Source organism: Oncorhynchus gorbuscha, linkage group LG02 (assembly GCF_021184085.1).
Source record: "Oncorhynchus gorbuscha isolate QuinsamMale2020 ecotype Even-year linkage group LG02, OgorEven_v1.0, whole genome shotgun sequence".
Classification (NCBI taxonomy): domain Eukaryota; kingdom Metazoa; phylum Chordata; class Actinopteri; order Salmoniformes; family Salmonidae; genus Oncorhynchus; species Oncorhynchus gorbuscha.
This window is the reverse complement of record NC_060174.1, coordinates 4,290,805-4,312,180: the sequence shown is the minus strand read 5'-3', so window position 1 is coordinate 4,312,180 and position 21,376 is coordinate 4,290,805. Positions and strand designations below refer to the sequence as shown.

Here is a 21,376-nt window from a genome sequence, read left to right as displayed (position 1 = left end):
TCTTTCTTTCTCTTTCTTTCTTTCTTTCTTTCTTTCTTTCTGTCATCCTCTCTCTCATTCTCTTTCTCTCTCATTCTCTTTCTCTCTCATTCTCTTTCTCTCTCATTCTCTCTCTCATTCTCTCTACATTTACATTTACATTTAAGTCATTTAGCAGACGCTCTTATCCAGAGCGACTTACAAATTGGTGCATTCACCTTATGACATCCAGTGGGACAGTCACTTAACAATAGTGCATCTAAAACTTAGGGGGGGTGGGGTGAGAGGGATTACTTAACCTATCCTAGGTATTCCTTAAAGAGGTGGGGTTTCAGGTGTCTCCGGAAGGTGGTGATTGACTCCGCTGTCCTGGCGTCGTGAGGGAGTTTGTTCCACCATTGGGGGGCCAGGGCAGCGAACAGTTTTTGACTGGGCTGAGCGGGAGCTGTACTTCCTCAGTGGTAGGGAGGCGAGCAGGCCAGAGGTGGATGAACGCAGTGCCCTTGTTTGGGTGTAGGGCCTGATCAGAGCCTGGAGGTACTGAGGTGCCGTTCCCCTCACAGCTCCGTAGGCAAGCACCATGGTCTTGTAGCGGATGCGAGCTTCAACTGGAAGCCAGTGGAGAGAACGGAGGAGCGGGGTGACGTGAGAGAACTTGGGAAGGTTGAACACCAGACGGGCTGCGGCGTTCTGGATGAGTTGAAGGGGTTTAATGGCACAGGCAGGGAGCCCAGCCAACAGCGAGTTGCAGTAATCCAGACGGGAGATGACAAGTGCCTGGATTAGGACCTGCGCCGCTTCCTGTGTGAGGCAGGGTCGTACTCTGCGGATGTTGTAGAGCATGAACCTACAGGAACGGGCCACCGCCTTGATGTTAGTTGAGAACGACAGGGTGTTGTCCAGGATCACGCCAAGGTTCTTGGCGCTCTGGGAGGAGGACACAATGGAGTTGTCAACCGTGATGGCGAGATCATGGAACGGGCAGTCCTTCCCCGGGAGGAAGAGCAGCTCCGTCTTGCCGAGGTTCAGCTTGAGGTGGTGATCCGTCATCCACACTGATATGTCTGCCAGACATGCAGAGATGCGATTCGCCACCTGGTCATCAGAAGGGGGAAAGGAGAAGATTAATTGTGTGTCGTCTGCATAGCAATGATAAGAGAGACCATGTGAGGTTATGACAGAGCCAAGTGACTTGGTGTATAGCGAGAATAGGAGAGGGCCAAGAACAGAGCCCTGGGGGACACCAGTGGTGAGAGCGCGTGGTGAGGAGACAGATTCTCGCCATGCCACCTGGTAGGAGCGACCTGTCAGGTAGGACGCAATCCAAGCGTGGGCCGCGCCGGAGATGCCCAACTCGGAGAGGGTGGAGAGGAGGATCTGATGGTTCACGGTATCGAAGGCAGCCGATAGATCTAGAAGGATGAGAGCAGAGGAGAGAGAGTTAGCTTTAGCAGTGCGGAGCGCCTCCGTGACACAGAGGAGAGCAGTCTCAGTTGAATGACTAGTCTTGAAACCTGACTGATTTGGATCAAGAAGGTCATTCAGAGAGAGATAGCTGGAGAGCTGGCCAAGGACGGCACGTTCAAGAGTTTTGGAGAGAAAAGAAAGAAGGGATACTGGTCTGTAATTGTTGACATCGGAGGGATCGAGTGTAGGTTTTTTCAGAAGGGGTGCAACTCTCGCTCTCTTGAAGACGGAAGGGACGTAGCCAACGGTCAGGGATGAGTTGATGAGCGAGGTGAGGTAAGGGAGAAGGTCTCCGGAAATGGTCTGGAGAAGAGAGGAGGGGATAGGGTCAAGCGGGCAGGTTGTTGGGCGGCCGGCCGTCACAAGACGCGAGATTTCATCTGGAGAGAGAGGGGAGAAAGAGGTCAGAGCACAGGGTAGGGCAGTGTGAGCAGAACCAGCGGTGTCGTTTGACTTAGCAAACGAGGATCGGATGTCGTCGACCTTCTTTTCAAAATGGTTGACGAAGTCATCTGCAGAGAGGGAGGAGGGGGGGGGGGCGGAGGATTCAGGAGGGAGGAGAAGGTGGCAAAGAGCTTCCTAGGGTTAGAGGCAGATGCTTGGAATTTAGCGTGGTAGAAAGTGGCTTTAGCAGCAGAGACAGAGGAGGAAAATGTAGAGAGGAGGGAGTGAAAGGATGCCAGGTCCGCAGGGAGGCGAGTTTTCCTCCATTTCCGCTCGGCTGCCCGGAGCCCTGTTCTGTGAGCTCGCAATGAGTCATCGAGCCACGGAGCGGGAGGGGAGGACCGAGCCGGCCTGGAGGATAGGGGACATAGAGAGTCAAGGGATGCAGAGAGGGAGGAGAGGAGGGTTGAGGAGGCAGAATCAGGAGATAGGTGGGAGAAGGTTTGAGCGGAGGGAAGAGATGATAGGATGGAAGAGGAGAGAGTAGCGGGGAGAGAGAGCGAAGGTTGGGACGGCGCGATACCATCCGAGTAGGGGCCGTGTGGGAGGTGTTGGATGAGAGCGAGAGGGAAAAGGATACAAGGCAGTGGTCGGAGACTTGGAGGGGAGTTGCAATGAGGTTAGTGGAAGAACAGCATCTAGTAAAGATGAGGTCGAGCGTATTGCCTGCCTTGTGAGTAGGGGGGGAAGGTGAGAGGGTGAGGTCAAAAGAGGAGAGGAGTGGAAAGAAGGAGGCAGAGAGGAAAGAGTCAAAGGTAGACGTGGGGAGGTTAAAGTCGCCCAGAACTGTGAGAGGTGAGCCGTCCTCAGGAAAGGAGCTTATCAAGGCATCAAGCTCATTGATGAACTCTCCGAGGGAACCTGGAGGGCGATAAATGATAAGGATATTAAGCTTGAAAGGGCTAGTAACTGTGACAGCATGGAATTCAAAGGAGGCGATAGACAGATGGGTAAGGGGAGAAAGAGAGAATGACCACTTGGGAGAGATGAGGATCCCGGTGCCACCACCCCGCTGACCAGACGCTCTCGGGGTGTGCGAGAACACGTGGGCGGACGAAGAGAGAGCAGTAGGAGTAGCAGTGTCCTCTCTCATTCTGTCTCTCTCTCATTCTCTCTCTCATCCTCTCTCATTCTGTCTCTCTCTCATTCTCTCTCATTCTCTCTCATTCTCTCTCATTCTCTCTCTCTCTCATTCTCTCTCTGTCGTCCTCTCTCATTCTGTCTCATTCTCTCTCTCTCTCTCTCTCTCTCTCTCTCTCTCTCTCTCTCTCTCTCTCTCTCTCTCTCTCTCTCTCTCTCTCTTCTCTCTCTCCCTCTCTCATTCTGTCTCATTCTCTCTCTCTCTGTCGTCCTCTCTCTCATTCTGTCTCATTCTCTCTCTCTCTGTCGTCCTCTCTCTCATTCTGTCTCATTCTCTCTCTCTCTCTGTCGTCCTCTCTCTCATTCTGTCTCATTCTCTCTCTCTCTCTCTCTCTCTCATTCTCTCTCTCTCTCTCTCTCTCTCTCTCTCTCTCTCTCTCTCTCTCTCTCTCTCTCTCTCTCTCTCTCTCTCTTCTCTCTCTCTCTCTCTCTCATTCTCTCTCCCTCTCTCTTTCTCTCTCATTTTCTTTCTCTCTCATTCTCTCTCTCCCTCTCTCTTTCTCTCTCATTCTCTCTCTCCCTCTCTCTTTCTCTCTCATTCTCATTCTCATTCTATCTATGTCTCTCATTATGTCTTTCATTCTCTCTCTGCAGATGATGACTAAGTCAAAAAATATGATCCCAATAAAGGTTATGTTGAATAGATAGACTGATTGATGTCTTGATCTATGATGACCAACTTGTCTCTGGCTCAGTTTGTCCCTAACAGGCTCCTCTACTTCACCCTAGTAACATCTCATCAGTTAGGGAAATAGGTTTATTCATGGTTATGATGTCAGACCAGCTCTCTCTGGGTGTCAATGTAGCCCTACCTGCAACTTAAAAATCAGTGTCCCCCATAAGCTCAAGAGGAAATGGAGGGGGGCTGGGTTCATTTCCCGCCCCTGACCTCAATCTAGCCGGCAGCAATCACCTCAAGTCATTTAGTTACTGTGAACACCCAAATGACACCAATTGAGTCAGTGTCTGGCTACTGGGGAGGGGGGAGGGGGGGCAGTCAGTGTCTGTACACACAGTGGGCTACTGGGGGTGGGTCAGTCATTGTCTGGCTACTGGGGAGGTCAGTCAACATTTGGCAACTGGGGGGGGGGGGGGGGGGGTCAGTCAATATCTGGCTACTGGGGAGGTCAGTCAACATCTGGCTACTGGGGGGGGGGCAGTCAGTGTCTGGCTACTGGGGGGGGGGGGGCAGAGTCTGTACACACAGTGGGCTACTGGGGGGGGTCAGTCATTGTCTGGCCACAGGGGGGTCAGTCAGTGTCTGGCTACTGGGGGATCTCAGTCAGTGTCTGGCCACTGGGGATCTCAGTCAGTGTCTGGCCACTGGGGAGGATCAGTCAGTGTCTGGCCACTGGGGGAGGATCAGTCAGTGTCTGGCCACTGGGGAGGATCAGTCAGTGTCTGGCCACTGGGGAGGATCAGTCAGTGTCTGGCCACTGGGGGGTCAGTCAGTGTCTGGCTACTGGGTGGGGGTCAGTCAGCGTCTGGCTAATGGGGGGGATCAGTCAATGTCTAACTACTGGGGGGGTCAGTCAACGTCTGGCTACTGAGGGGACAGTCATTGTCTGGCTACTGGCGGGTCAGTCAGCGTCTGGCTACTGGGGGGTCAGTCAACATCTGGCTACTGGGGGGGTCAGTCAACGTCTGGCTACTGGGGGGAGGGGGTCAGTCAGTGTATTGCTCCTGGGGGTCAGTCATTGTCTGGCTACTGGGGGGATCAGTCAGCATCTGGCTACTGGGGGGTCAGTCAGCATCTTGCTACTGGGGGTCAGTCAATATCTGGCTATTGGGGGGGGGGAGATCAGTCAACGTCTGGCTACTGGGGGGTCAGTCAACGTCTGAATACTGGGGGTCAGTCATTGTCTGGCTACTGGGGGTCAGTCATTGTCTGGCTACTGGGGGTCAGTCAACGTCTGGCTACTGGGGGTCAGTCATTGTCTGGCTACTGGGGGTCAGTCAGTGTCTGGCTACTGGGGGGTGGTGGGGGCAGTCGACGTCTGGCTACTGGGGGGGGGTCAGTCAGTGTATCGGTTCCTGGGGGTCAGTCAGCATCTGGCTACTGGGGGGTCAGTCAGCATCTGGCTACTGGGGAGTCAGTCAACATCTGGCTACTGGGGGGAGGGGGGGGTCAGTCAACGTCTGGCTACTGGGGGTCAGTCATTGTCTGGCTACTGGGGGGGTCAGTCAGCATCTGGCTACTGGGGGGGTCAGTCAATATCTGGCTACTGGGGGAGGGGTCAGTCAACGTCTGGCTACTGGAGGGTCAGTCAGCGTCTGGCTACTGGGGGGGGGTCAGTCAACGTCTGGCTACTGGGGGGTGGGGGTCAGTCAGTGTATTGCTCCTGGGGGTCAGTCAGCATCTGGCTACTGGGGGTGGGGGGTCAGTCATTGCCTGGCTACTGGGGGTCAGTCAGCATCTGGCTACTGGGGGTCAGTCAGCATCTGACTACTGGCGGGTCAGTCAACATCTGGCTACTGGGGGTCAGTCAACGTTTGGCTACTTGGGGGTCAGTCAACATCTGGCCACTGGGGGATCAGTAAGCATCTGGCTACTGGGGGTTAGTCAACGTCTGGCTACTGGGGGGGTCAGTCAACATCTGGCTACTGGGGGTTAGTCAATGTCTGGCTACTGGGGGGTCAGTCAACATCTGGCTACTGGGGGTGGTCAGTCAGCATCTGGCTACTGGGGGTCAGTCAACATCTGGCTATTGGGGGGGATCAGTCAACGTCTGGCTACTGGGGGAGGTCAGTCAACATCTGGCTACTGGGGGGGTCAGTCAACGTCTGGCTACTGGGGGTCAGTCATTGTCTGGCTACTGGGGGGTCAGTCATTGTCTGGCTACTGGCGGGTCAGTCAGCGTCTGGCTACTGGGGGGAGGTCAGTCAACATCTGGCTACTGGGGGGGGGGTCAGTCAACATCTGGCTACTGGGGGGAGGTCAGTCACCTACCTACCGCCAACAGAACTAGGGCTGCTGAATCAAATGCACCTATCACCATCAGCACTAAGGCTGCTGAATCAAGTGCACCTACCACCAACAGAACTAGGGATGCTGAATCAAGTGCACCTATCACCATCAGCACTAAGGCTGCTGAATCAAGTGCACCTACCACCAACAGAACTAGGGATGCTGAATCAAGTGCACCTATCACCATCAGCACTAAGGCTGCTGAATCAAGTGCACCTACCACCAACAGAACTAGGGATGCTGAATCAAGTGCACCTATCACCATCAGCACTAAGGCTGCTGAATCAAGTGCACCTATCACCAACAGAACTAGGGATGCTGAATCAAGTGCACCTATCACCATCAGCACTAAGGCTGCTGAATCAAGTGCACCTACCACCAACAGAACTAGGGATGCTGAATCAAGTGCACCTACCGCCAACAGAACTAGGGCTGCTGAATCAAGTGCACCTATCACCATCAGCACTAGGGCTGCTGAATCAAGTGCACCTACCACCAACAGAACTAGGGCTGCTGAATCAAGTGCACCTACCACCAACAGAACTAGGGATGCTGAATCAAGTGCACCTATCACCATCAGCACTAGGGCTGCTGAATCAAGTGCACCTATCACCAACAGAACTAGGGCTGCTGAATCAAGTGCACCTACCGCCAACAGAACTAGGGCTGCTGAATCAAGTGCACCTATCACCATCAGCACTAGGGCTGCTGAATCAAGTGCACCTACCACCAACAGAACTAGGGCTACTGAATCAAGTGCACCTATCACCATCAGCACTAGGGCTGCTGAATCAAGTGCACCTACCACCAACAGAACTAGGGCTGCTGAATCAAGTGCACCTAACACCAACAGAACTAGGGCTGCTGAATCAAGTGCACCTACCACCAACAGAACTAGGGCTGCTGAATCAAGTGCACCTAACACCAACAGAACTAGGGCTGCTGAATCAAGTGCACCTACCACCAATAGCACCCCCAAAAAATAATAATTAAGGAACGCTAAGCTTTGTAATTGAAATTTTTACAGAAATGTTTGGTGATCGACCACTTGGTGACCACTGGCCTATATGGACAGGGCTAAATTGTAATGTTTTTTTTTACAGAAGAAATATGAAAAGCGTAACCATGGTAGCAAAGGGACTCTCCTGACTGTAGGGGGAAGTTTGTTCCACTATTAGGGTGCCAGGACTTTAAAAAGTATCGACTGGGTTGAGTGGAAGCTGCCCTCCTCCCATATAGGAGTAGGAGGGCCAAGAGACCAGAGGTGGCAGGAACGGAGTGTTGGGGGTGTACGGTTTGACCATGTACTGAAGCTAAGGAGGTCCAAGAGACCAGAGGTGGCAGGAACGGAGTGTTGGGAGTGTACGGTTTGACCATGTACTGAAGGAGGGCCAAGAGACCAGAGGTAGCAGGAACGGAGTGTTGGGGGTGTACGGTTTGACCATATACTGAAGCTAAGGAGGGCCAAGAGACCAGAGGTAGCAGGAACGGAGTGTTGGGGGTGTACGGTTTGACCATATACTGAAGCTAAGGAGGGCCAAGAGACCAGAGGTGGTAGGAACGGAGAATGGGGGGGTGTACGGTTTCACCATATACTGAAGGAGGGCCAGTTCCCCTTGCTGCTCTGCAGGTAAGCACCAGGGTTTTCAAGATGATGCAAGCCTCGACCGGACGCCAGTGGAGCGGTCGAGCAGGGTGACACGGTAGAACTTAGGAAGGTTGAACACTGGGCGGGATGCGGCGTTCTGGATAAGTTGCAGGAGTTTGACGGCACAAGCAAGGGGTTCTAGCTAAGCTAAGTTATAAAATATGATCTTACTGTGTTAGACTTTCACAAGGCTACTCAGAGAAACAGATTGTACTTTCGGGACTGCGTAGAAAGGAGTCATACGTGCTTTCAGGTGCGTGTCCCCCGGCGAATCATCTTCACAATAAACAAACACAGGCTCCTTCTGTTCAGAACAACCCAGGGTATGACGCCATGTCATCTTGTAACTGTACATCTAACATAGTGATCATAAACGTTGACTCTGAATATGACCGGTTGCATCACCGCCTGGTATGGCAACTGATCTGGCCTCCGACCGCAAGGCGCTACAGGCTCCTTCTGTTCAGAACAACCCAGGGTATGACGTCATGTCATCTTGTACATCTAACATAGTGATCATAAACGTTGACAGTGTGTATGTGACATGAGTTTTATGATATGGAAATGTGAAGTACCCATTTGGACTCACAGGCTTGTATGACGTCAGAGAGGTATTTGTTACAATCCTCAACGTCTCATCTTTCAAAAATACACAGTCCTCTTAATTTACAATATATTTCCTTCACATTTGCAAAAAGTCGCTCAATTACTGTGAGGGATGGAGGCAACTTGTTGTTGCTAGCAGTGCTCAAGTTTAGAACGGCTGCCAAAACCCACACAGCGCTGTGAAGTTACTATGTTCCAATTTAAATGATGGTGCATTGTGGGAAAATGTTATGGGCTGGGAAAGAATGGCTGTATTTCTGATCAGCACTCCTACTCTGGGAGGCTTTATAAATATGGGCCCAGAGCTTTACAAAATGGTCGCCTGCTTCTCCTTAGCGTGCACACTATCGTAAAGATATACAATGTATATATTGATCTGAGACTTTTGAAATTTGTGTTCTGCTTTTGTACACAAGAAGAAGTTTGATTCTGACACATGAGGATTTTGAGTAAGACTGTCTGAATAATCAAATCAAATCAAATTATATTATTATTTATATAGCCCTTCGTACATCAGCTGATATCTCAAAGTGCTGTACAGAAACCCAGCCTAAAACCCCAAACAGCAAGCAATACAGGTGTAGAAACACAGTGGCTAGGAAAAACTTCCTAGAAAGGCCTAAACCTAGAGAGGAACCAGGCTATGTGGGGTGGCCAGTCCTCTTCTGGCTGTGCCGGGTGGAGATTATAACAGAACATGGCCAAGATGTTCAAATGTTCATAAATGACCAGCATGGTCGAATAATAATAAGGCAGAACAGTTGAAACTGGAGCAGCAGCATGGCCAGGTGGACTGGGGACAGCAAGGAGTCATCATTTCAGGTATTCCTGGGGCATGGTCCTAGGGCTCAGGTCCTCCGAGAGAGAGAAAGAAAGAGAGATGGAGAGAATTAGAGAACAAACACTTAGATTCACACAGGACACCGAATAGGACAGGAGAAGTACTCCAGATATAACAAACTGACCCTAGCCCCCCGACACATAAACTACTGCAGCATAAATACTGGAGGCTGAGACAGGAGGGGTCAGGAGACACTGTGGCCCCATCCGAGGACACCCCCGACAGGGCCAAACAGGAAGGATATAACCCCACCCACTTTGCCAAAGCACAGCCCCCACACCACTAGAGGGATATCTTCAACCACCAACTTACCATCCTGAGACAAGGCTGAATATAGCCCACAAAGATCTCCGCCATGGCACAACCCAAGGGGGGGCGCCAACCCAGACAGGATGACCACATCAGTGAATCAACCCACTCAGGTGACGCACCCCTTCCAGGGACGGAATGAGAGAGCCCCAGTAAGCCAGTGACTCAGCCCCTGTAATAGGGTTAGAGGCAGAGAATCCCAGTGGAAAGAGGGGAACCGGCCAGGCAGAGACAGCAAGGGCGGTTCGTAGCTCCAGAGCCTTTCCGTTCACCTTCCCACTCCTGGGCCAGACTACATCATATGACCCACTGAAGAGATGAGTCTTCAGTAAAGACTTAAAGGTTGAGACCGAGTTTGCGTGAGAAAGTTTTCCGGCTGCGGGGACTGTGCCAGGGGATTTATACTACTATCTGTACTTACTGGTGGCACAGACGCTGTTTCATCCTTTCCTACACTCAAATTACCCTTGCCTAACGATTGCGTCTGAAGCTGGGCTTGCAGTACAGCTATCCTCGCCGTAAGGCGAGTACAGCGACTGCAATTAGAAGGCATCATGTTAATGTTACTACTTAGCTTCGACTGTTGGAGGTCCTGACGAATCGTGTCCAGATAAAGCGTCCGGAGTGAAAAAGTTGAGAAAAAAATATATATATATATAAACGGTAATTAAAAAGTAAAAACCGTAAAGTTGTCAGGTAGCAAAATAGGTTGGCAACAAAACGCACAGCAACTCGAAAACAAGTCTGCAAGTTGTGACCGGAAATGACGTCAACACGCTCAGAGATCAAAGTTCCTTAGATAACCCTGAAGGAGCTGCAAAGCTCCACATAAATCTATCTCCACTTGAAGAGTGGAATTATACTTGGGATGTTCTGCTGTTGAAGAAGAATAAGTCAACTTTCTTCAGAGGAATTGGAACTCCAGATGGGTGGGTGGAGTTGGTTTCACCTTCTTTCCTGTTAAATGTGCTGTCAGAGGAATGGGAACTCCAGATGGGCGGGTGGAGTTGGTTTCACCTTCTTTCCTGTTAAATGTGCTGTCAGAGGAATGGGAACTCTAGATGGGCGGGTGGAGTTGGTTTCACCTTCTTTCCTGTTAAATGTGCTGTCAGAGGAATGGGAACTCTAGATGGGCGGGTGGAGTTGGTTTCACCTTCTTTCCTGTTAAATGTGCTGTCAGAGGAATGGGAACTCTAGATGGGCGGGTGGAGTTGGTTTCACCTTCTTTCCTGTTAAATGTGCTGTCAGAGGAAGCTTCTCCTCCTGGCTGGATAGCTCTATGTCTTTCTCCTCCACCCTGTTTCCTGAGCTGTGTTGTACAGACCTGGGTACAAACACTCTCTGCCTTTTATTACTTTTTTAAACTTACTTCAATGTATTGATACTCATGCAACCTATTAAGAAATCGACCTGACCTTCGAGAGCTTTTTTTGTCTCTATTTTGTTTTGGTCAGATTTGGGGTGGGCATTCTATGTTCTTTTTTTCTATGTTTTGTATTTCTTTGTTTTGGCCGGGTATGGTTCTCAGTCAGGGACAGCTGTCTATCATTGTCTCTGATTGGGAACCATACTTCGGTAGCTTTCACCCCCCCCCCCTATGTGTTGTGGGTAGCTGTTTTCTGTTTAGTGTTTTCTGCACCTGACAGGACTGTTTAGGTTTCGTTTATTCACTTTGTCATTTTTCTTTCAGTGTTCTGTTTATAAAAGTCATGAACACTTACCACGCTGTGCTTTGGTCCGATTCCTCCTCATCAGACGATGACACCCGTTACACGAATGTTAGTACTGTTAAGGCTCTGTTGATTGATGTGGATTTTAAAACACTAATTATGGTTGGGAGAGATGAAGCAACAGGAGTGGCTAATAAGTCTGGCTGCACAGCTGATTGGCTCATTTTAGTGTAAATTATACAATTATAATAAGAATAAACTGTATTTTGAAAATAAGATAAATGATACAAATTATGATGGAAAATCTTTGAATTATTAAAAATGAAATTATAGACAGAAACATTCATTCATAATTCATTCATTCATTAACTCCATCTGTCGTTGAATCAGATGGTTCCATCATTACAAAAACTTTTGATATTGCCAATTATTTTAATGACTATTTAATCTGCAAATTGGGCCGACTTTGGCAGGAAATGCCAACAACAAACAGTGAGCGATCACATTCATGCATAAAATACCTTCATAATGAAAGATAAAACATTGTCATTTTGAATTCTGTAAAGTTAGTATGGGAGAGGTGGACAAAAGATTGTTGTTCATCAATAAATGATAAACCTTGTATTTACAACCTAGATGGATCAAATCAAACGGTATTCATGCAGTACATTTCAGACATGGAATGCAACGCAATGCGCTTCAAAGGAAAAAAAAAACTATTAAAAAAAAAAGCTGAAATATTTAACAAACATAAGATAAAAAACAAAACAATGACGAACTGAACAACTTAAAAGCACCCAAAAGGAAAAGCAAAGTAAAAATAATATGTTTTAAGATCAGTTTCAGCCCCCCTCAGGGTCTCTGGCTGGCTATATAACTAAAGGCTGGGGGCATAGTAACTAAAGGCTGGGGACATGGTAACTAAAGGCTGGGGGCATAGTAACTAAAGGCTGGTGGCATAGTAACTAAAGGCTGGGGGCATAGTAACTAAAGGCTGGGGGCATAGTAACTAAAGGCTGGGGGCATAGTAACTAAAGGCATAGTAACTAAAGGCTGGGGGCATAGTAACTAAAGGCTGGTGGCATAGTAACTAAAGGCTGGGGGCATAGTAACTAAAGGCTGGGGGCATAGTAACTAAAGGCTGGGGGCATAGTAACTAAATGCATAGTAACTAAATGCTGGGGGCATAGTAACTAAAGGCTGGGGGCATAGTAACTAAAGGCATAGTAACTAAATGCTGAGGGCATAGTAACTAAAGGCTGGGGGCATAGTAACTAAAGGCTGGGGGCATAGTAACTAAAGGCTGGGGAGATAGTAAAAAGGCATAGTAACTAAAGGCTGAGGGCATAGTAACTAAAGGCTGGTTACATAGTAACTAAAGGCTGGGGGATTTAACCAAAGGCTGGGGGCATAGTAACTAAAGGCTGGGGGCATAGTAACTAAAGGCATAGTAACTAAAGGCTGGGGCATAGTAACTAAAGGCTGGGGGCATAGTAACTAAAGGCTGGGGACATGGTAACTAAAGGCTGGGGACATGGTAAAAAGGCTGAGTTTATAGTAACTAAGGCTGGTGGCATAGTAAACTAAAGGCTTCAACTGTATCTGAAAGTTTAGGGGTATTTGAACCCAAGGCTGGTCCATAGTAACTAAAGGCTGGGGGATAGTAACTAAAGGCTGGGTGCATAGTAACTTCTGGGGGTCATAGCTAAATGGGGGCATAGTAACTAAAGGCTGGGTTCCTAGTAACTCAAGTCTGGGTGCCTAGTAACTAAATGCTGGGGGCATAGTAACTAAAGCTGGGTGCATAGTAACTAAAGGCTGGGGGATTGTAACTGGAGGCTGGGGGCATAGTAACTAAATCTGGGTGCATAGTTAACTAAAGGCTGGGTGCATAGTAACTAAATGCTGGGGGCATAGTAACTAAATGCTGGGGGCATAGTAACTAAATGCTGGGGGCATAGTAACTAAAGGCTGGGGGCATAGTAACTAGAGATTGGGGCATAGTAACTAGAGATTGGGGGCATAGTAACTAAAGGCTGGGGCATAGTAACTAAAGGCTGGGGGCATACTTTAGAGACTGGGGGCATAGTAACTAAAGGCTGGGAGCATAGTAACTAAAGGCATTAACTAAAAGCTGGGGGCAGAGTAACTAAAGGCTGGGGGAAGAGTAACTAAAGGCTGGGGGCATAGTAACTAAAGACTGGGGGCAAAACAAATGGCTATAGTAACTAAAGGCTGGGGGCATAGTAACTAAAGACTGGGGGCATAGTAACTAAAGGCTGGGGGCATAGTAACTAAAGGCTGGGGGCATAGTAACTAAAGGCTGGAGGCAGAGTAACTAAATACTGCCTCTTCATGCTTCTTGGTCCTCGGCTTTGAGATAGTTAAAAGGCCAGAAGACCTGAGGGACATACAGTAACTTAAAAGCATATCTTACATCTATTGAGGTGAACAATCGTGGATTGATTTAAAAACCAATAGAAGATTCTTAAAATTAATTCTAAAACTCAACTGACCTGAAACAGGGAATTCTTACCAGGATTAAGTGTCAGGAATTGTGAAAAACTGAGTTTAAATGTATTTGACTAAGGTGTATGTAAACTTCCGACTTCAACTGTATCTGAAAGTTTAGTAGTATTTGAACCCAGGGCTGGTCCTCTACCCTACTGTCTGCTGTGCGGAGGATGGCTCAGCAAGGCGTCTGGCTCTAACTTCTTTGGTCGGTCAAAGCTAAATGGGGGTTTAAATAAGCTGGCAAATCAGCTGAGTTCCTTGCTCAAGTCTGTATTGCCTGCTCAACCCACGCTTATTGCGGGAGCCAAGTTGCCCACTCTCAGCTGCCTCAGAGCAATCAACAAGGGGATTGTTGGAGTGGTACGCAGATTAGCCTACTATCTCCCTGCACTTAATATGTTAGCACGTAGAGGTTTTGCCCTGGGCAGGTTTGTGAGGTAAGCAGAATCACTACAGTCTGTTTACACAATACTTGTCGTACATCACAAATGGCGCCCTATTCCCTATATAGTGCACTACTTTAGACCAGAGCCCTATTCCCTGTATAGTACACTACTTTAGACCAGAGCCATATGGCACCCTATTCCCTATATAGTGCACTACTTTAGACCAGAGCCCTATTCCCTATATAGTGCACTACTTTTGCAGTACACAGAACTTGTAGTGTGAAATACTAAAGCCAAAGTTGCTCGGTTGGTTTCACCTCGAACAAACAGATGGTAATACATTTGGTAGAAGCATTGGCATCTCTGTCTGTTTTATATTTATTCGTGCTCCACAGAGTTCAACAGCACAGTCTGCACAACATGAAATAGCATTGGCTTTCAAATCTTGCTGAGAGGGAGAGAAGAGAGGGAGAGAAAATTGGGTTCTTGGTCACATCTCTTCTCCCCCGGTTGCTCAGTTTGGCCGAGCGGCCAGCTCTAGGAAGAGTCTTGGTGGTTCCAAACCAATACAAAACTCCAGCACACAACGTCCCACAGAGTGAGCACGCTCTACCACAAAGAGGCAGTTTAATCGGAGCAAGGTCCACGTCCCAGGGGGTGAGCATGCTCTGCCACAAAAAGGCAGTTTAGTTGGAGCAAAGTCCACATCTTAGGGAGTGAGCACGCTCTGCCACAAAGAGGCAGTTTAGTTGGAGCAAAGTCCACATCTTAGGGAGTGGACACGCTCTGCCACAAAGAGGCAGTTTAGTTGGAGCAAAGGCAACGTCCAGGGAGTGAGCACGCTCTGCCACAAAGAGGCAGTTTAGTTGGAGCAAAGGCCACGTCCCAGGGGGTGAGCACGCTCTGCCACAAAGAGGCAGTTTAGTCAGAGCAAAGTCAGATCGTCTTGTGTTCCAAAAATGTTGTTTTTAGTAACGTGAATCACTTCTGCTCACGTCGAGGTGAAGAGCGGAAGAATTGAAGGACTGAATCCGAGCCTCTGGGGTTAACATTTGTAAGGCGGAAGCTTCTAAGCGAGATGCAGGTTTCATTGGCCTTGTCAGGCGTGATTTGAGTTCTTCAGTCGAAGTCGCGAGAGTGCGACTCACCATAGTTTCCGAGAGCACAGACTGAAAGGGAAGCTATCTTTTTGACAACAGTTTTTTGGGGGGGGTTTCAGTCACCGACAGAATGTCCAAGTGCAGATGCTGGAAAACCTTTCCTATTCATAATGTATAAAACCAAGCTGCGTTTGTGTTGGCAAAACATGGCTCTACAAAAGCAACTAATTTCCATTTGTAAATTAAGAATACCTAGTATTGGTTTATGTGGCAAATAACTAAATCTCAGACAAGATTCACATCTGGTAAACAAGCAACAGGAAATATGATTCATGAGTGAAAATGTATTTTGTATGTGGTCAACGGGACATTTGTCTCGGCCAATCAAGAATAGCCTATATCAAATCCCATCCTATCTTTGGACAGAGACAACGTACTGCTATAACATTAGTAATGGGACAACGTACTGCTATAACATTAGTAATGAGACAACGTGCTGCTATAACATTAGTAATGAGACAACGTACTGCTATAACATTAGTAATGGGACAACGTACTGCTATAACATTAGTAATGAGACAACGTACTGCTATAACATTAGTAATGAGACAACGTGCTGCTATAACATTAGTAATGAGACAACGTACTGCTATAACATTAGTAATGAGACAACGTACTGCTATAACATTAGTAATGAGACAACGTACTGCTATAACATTAGTAATGAGACAACGTACTGCTATAACATTAGTAATGAGACAACGTACTGCTATAACATTAGTAATGAGACAACGTGCTGCTATAACATTAGTAATGAGACAACGTACTGCTATAACATTAGTAATGAGACAACGTACTGCTATAACATTAGTAATGAGACAACGTGCTGCTATAACATTAGTAATGAGACAACGTACTGCTATAACATTAGTAATGAGACAACGTTTAGTAATGAGACAACGTACTGCTATAACATTAGTAATGAGACAACGTACTGCTATAACATTAGTAATGAGACAACGTACTGCTATAACATTAGTAATGAGACAACGTGCTGCTATAACATTAGTAATGAGACAACGTACTGCTGCTATAACATTAGTAATGAGACAACGTACTGCTGCTATAACATTAGTAATGAGACAACGTGCTGCTATAACATTAGTAATGAGACAACGTGCTGCTATAACATTAGTAATGAGACAACGTACTGCTGCTATAACATTAGTAATGAGACAACGTACTATAACATTAGTAATGAGACAACGTGCTGCTATAACATTAGTAATGAGACAACGTACTGCTATAACATTAGTAATGAGACAACGTACTGCTATAACATTAGTAATGGGACAACGTGCTGCTATAACATTAGTAATGAGACAACGTACTGCTATAACATTAGTAATGAGACAACGTGCTGCTATAACATTAGTAATGAGACAACGTACTGCTATAACATTAGTAATGAGACAACGTGCTGCTATAACATTAGTAATGAGACAACGTACTGCTGCTATAACATTAGTAATGAGACAACGTACTGCTGCTATAACATTAGTAATGAGACAACGTACTGCTATAACATTAGTAATGAGACAACGTGCTGCTATAACATTAGTAATGAGACAACGTACTGCTGCTATAACATTAGTAATGAGACAACGTACTGCTGCTATAACATTAGTAATGAGACAACGTACTGCTGCTATAACATTAGTAATGAGACAACGTACTGCTATAACATTAGTAATGAGACAACGTACTGCTATAACATTAGTAATGAGACAACGTACTGCTATAACATTAGTAATGAGACAACGTGCTGCTATAACATTAGTAATGAGACAACGTACTGCTGCTATAACATTAGTAATGAGACAACGTACTGCTGCTATAACATTAGTAATGAGACAACGTACTGCTGCTATAACATTAGTAATGAGACAACGTACTGCTATAACATTAGTAATGAGACAACGTACTGCTATAACATTAGTAATGAGACAACGTGCTGCTATAACATTAGTAATGAGACAACGTACTGCTGCTATAACATTAGTAATGAGACAACGTACTGCTGCTATAACATTAGTAATGAGACAACGTACTGCTGCTATAACATTAGTAATGAGACAACATACTGCTATAACATTAGTAATGAGACAACGTACTGCTGCTATAACATTAGTAATGAGACAACGTACTGCTGCTATAACATTAGTAATGAGACAACGTACTGCTGCTATAACATTAGTAATGAGACAACGTACTGCTATAACATTAGTAATGAGACAACGTACTGCTATAACATTAGTAATGAGACAACGTACTGCTATAACATTAGTAATGAGACAACGTGCTGCTATAACATTAGTAATGAGACAACGTACTGCTATAACATTAGTAATGAGACAACGTACTGCTGCTATAACATTAGTAATGAGACAACGTGCTGCTGCTATAACATTAGTAATGAGACAACGTACTGCTATAACATTAGTAATGAGACAACGTACTGCTATAACATTAGTAATGAGACAACGTACTGCTGCTATAACATTAGTAATGAGACAACGTACTGCTGCTATAACATTAGTAATGAGACAACGTACTGCTGCTATAACATTAGTAATGAGACAACGTACTGCTATAACATTAGTAATGAGACAACGTACTGCTGCTATAACATTAGTAATGAGACAACGTACTGCTGTTATAACAAGGATTTTCTAACAATCTATTAGCCTTTTAAATTGATCAACTTGGATTAGCTAACAAAAGGTGTCATTGGAACACAGGAGTGATGGTTGCTGATAATGGGCCTCATTTCCAGCTACCATACAACAATGTCTACACTGTATATCTGATAAAAATAGATTTTCTTTCAAAAACAAGGACATTTAAGTGACCAAACTTTTGAAAGATAGTATATATCTGGATTCTATATCTAGATATTTATCTGGATTCTCGATCTGGATTCTCTATCTAGATTCTCTATCTGGATTCTATATCTAGATATATATCTGGATTCTCTATCTGGATTCTCTATCTAGATTCTCTATCTGGATTCTATATCTAGATATATATCTAGATTCTCTATCTGGATTCTCTATCTAGATTCTCTATCTGGATTCTATATCTAGATATATATCTGGATTCTCGATCTGGATTCTCTATCTAGATATATATCAGGATTCTCTTCTCCTCTTTATATGAAGTGGTCTAGTTGAACGTGAAGATAACTGGGGAGTATTTTTCATTACACATCTCATTCCATGGCCAGCTCCTTCCCAGCGTACGGAACACAGCAACTTCTCTGATGGATTAGGGGAAGCAGATCTCTGGCAGCTTTGATCTGTTATTGATTAGCTCAGCCTGCCCGGTAATGGGGGGGGGGGTTGTAATTGATCATCAGCTTTTAAAGGGAATGGGCTGCCAGTCCATCCCCTCCCTCCCTCTCCTTGTGGGCTAACAGTAACACTCTGCCACGGGAGCGGACCTGCTATTACCTCTAGTAAAAGGTGAGGCTATCATGACACAGGGCGAGACCCAGATGCAGGTGGTTGGAGTCTTACAATATGTATTAATCCAATAGGAGTCTTACAATATGTATTAATCCTTACAATATGTATTAATCCAATAGGAGTCTTACAATATTTATTAATCCAATAGGAGTCTTACAATATTTATTAATCCAATAGGAGAAGGCAAGAGAATGGTTGTGGACAGGCAAAAGGGTCAGAATCAGTTCAGAGTCCAAAAGGTACCGAAGGGCAGGCAGGATGAAGGTCAGAGCAGGCAGGATGAAGGTCAGGGCAGGCAGGATGAAGGTCAGGGCAGGCAGGATGAAGGTCAGAGCAGGCAGGATGAAGGTCAGGGCAGGCAGGATGAAGGTCAGAGCAGGCAGGATGAAGGTCATGGCAGGCAGGATGAAGGTCAGGGCAGGCAGGATGAAGGTCAGAGCAGGCAGGATGAAGGTCAGAGCAGGCAGGATGAAGGTCAGAGCAGGCAGGATGAAGGTCAGAGCAGGCAGGATGAAGGTCAGGGCAGGCAGGATGAAGGTCAGGGCAGGCAGGATGAAGGTCAGAGCAGGCAGGATGAAGGTCAGGGCAGGCAGGATGAAGGTCAGGGCAGGCAGGATGAAGGTCAGGGCAAGCAGGATGAAGGTCAGGGCAGGCAGGATGAAGGTCAGAGCAGGCAGGATGAAGGTCAGGGCAGGCAGGATGAAGGTCAGAGCAGGCAGGATGAAGGTCAGGGCAGGCAGGATGAAGGTCAGGGCAGGCAGGATGAAGGTCAGAGCAGGCAGGATGAAGGTCAGAGCAGGCAGGATGAAGGTCAGAGCAGGCAGGATGAAGGTCAGAGCAGGCAGGATGAAGGTCAGGGCAGGCAGGATGAAGGTCAGGGCAGGCAGGATGATCAGACAGGTAGGAAAGTAGTCCAGTGTCAAGCAGGGGTCAAAAACCGTGAGGACTATCAAAAAAGAGAACGGGAAACACACTCTGGTTGACTTGACTAACATACAAGATGAACTGGTACAGAGAGACAGGAAACACAGGGATAAATACACTGGAACAGAGAGACAGGAAACACAGGGATAAATACACTGGTACAGAGAGACAGGAAACACAGGGATAAATACACTGGTACAGAGAGACAGGAAACACAGGGATAAATACACTGGAACAGAGAGACAGGAAACACAGGGATAAATACACTGGTACAGAGAGACAGGAAACACAGGGATAAATACACTGGAACAGAGAGACAGGAAACACAGGGATAAATACACTGGTACAGAGAGACAGGAAACACAGGGATAAATACACTGGAACAGAGAGACAGGAAACACAGGGATAAATACACTGGTACAGAGAGACAGGAAACACAGGGATAAATACACTGGTACAGAGAGACAGGAAACACAGGGATAAATACACTGGAACAGAGAGACAGGAAACACAGGGATAAATACACTGGTACAGAGAGACAGGAAACACAGGGATAAATACACTGGAACAGAGAGACAGGAAACACAGGGATAAATACACTGGTACAGAGAGACAGGAAACACAGGGATAAATACACTGGAACAGAGAGACAGGAAACACAGGGATAAATACACTGGTACAGAGAGACAGGAAACACAGGGATAAATACACTGGAACAGAGAGACAGGAAACACAGGGATAAATACACTGTTACAGAGAGACAGGAAACACAGGGATAAATACACTGGTACAGAGAGACAGGAAACACAGGGATAAATACACTGGTACAGAGAGACAGGAAACACAGGGATAAATACACTGGTACAGAGAGACAGGAAACACAGGGATAAATACACTGGTACAGAGAGACAGGAAACACAGGGATAAATACACTGGTACAGAGAGACAGGAAACATAGGGATAAATACAACAGAGAGACAGGAAACACATGAAACACAGGGATAAATACACTGGAACAGAGAGACAGGAAACACAGGGATAAATACACTGGTACAGAGAGACAGGAAACACAGGGATAAATACACTGGAACAGAGAGACAGGAAACACAGGGATAAATAAACTGGTACAGAGAGACAGGAAACACACTCTGGTTGACTTGACTAACATACAAGATGAACTGGTACAGAGAGACAGGAAACACAGGGATAAATACACTGGTACAGAGAGACAGGAAACACAGGGATAAATAAACTGGTACAGAGAGACAGGAAACACAGGGATAAATAAACTGGTACAGAGAGACAGGAAACACAGGGATAAATAAACTGGTACAGAGAGACAGGAAACACAGGGATAAATACACTGGTACAGAGAGACAGGAAACACAGGGATAAATACACTGGAACAGAGACACAGGAAACACAGGGATAAATACACTGGAACAGAGAGACAGGAAACACAGGGATAAATACACTGGAACAGAGAGACAAGAAACACAGGGATAAATACACTGGTACAGAGAGACAGGAAACACAGGGATAAATACACTGGAACAGAGAAACAGGAAACACAGGGATAAATACACTGGTACAGAGAGACAGGAAACACAGGGATAAATACACTGGTACAGAGAGACAGGAAACACAGGGATAAATACACTGGTACAGAGAGACAGGAAACACAGGGATAAATACACTGGAACAGAGAGACAGGAAACACAGGGATAAATACACTGGTACAGAGAGACAGGAAACACATGGATAAATACACTGGAACAGAGAGACAGGAAACACAGGGATAAATACACTGGTACAGAGAGACAGGAAACACAGGGATAAATACACTGGAACAG

General features: G+C 46.5%; 1 protein-coding gene across 1 annotated transcript in view; it reads left to right on the top strand.

Moving 5' to 3' along the window:
• Nucleotides 1-21,376, top strand: part of LOC123991057 (ras-related protein Rab-6B) — a 217,057-nt gene that overhangs the window by 1,346 nt on the left and 194,335 nt on the right. The gene's annotated exons all lie outside the window — the stretch shown is intronic.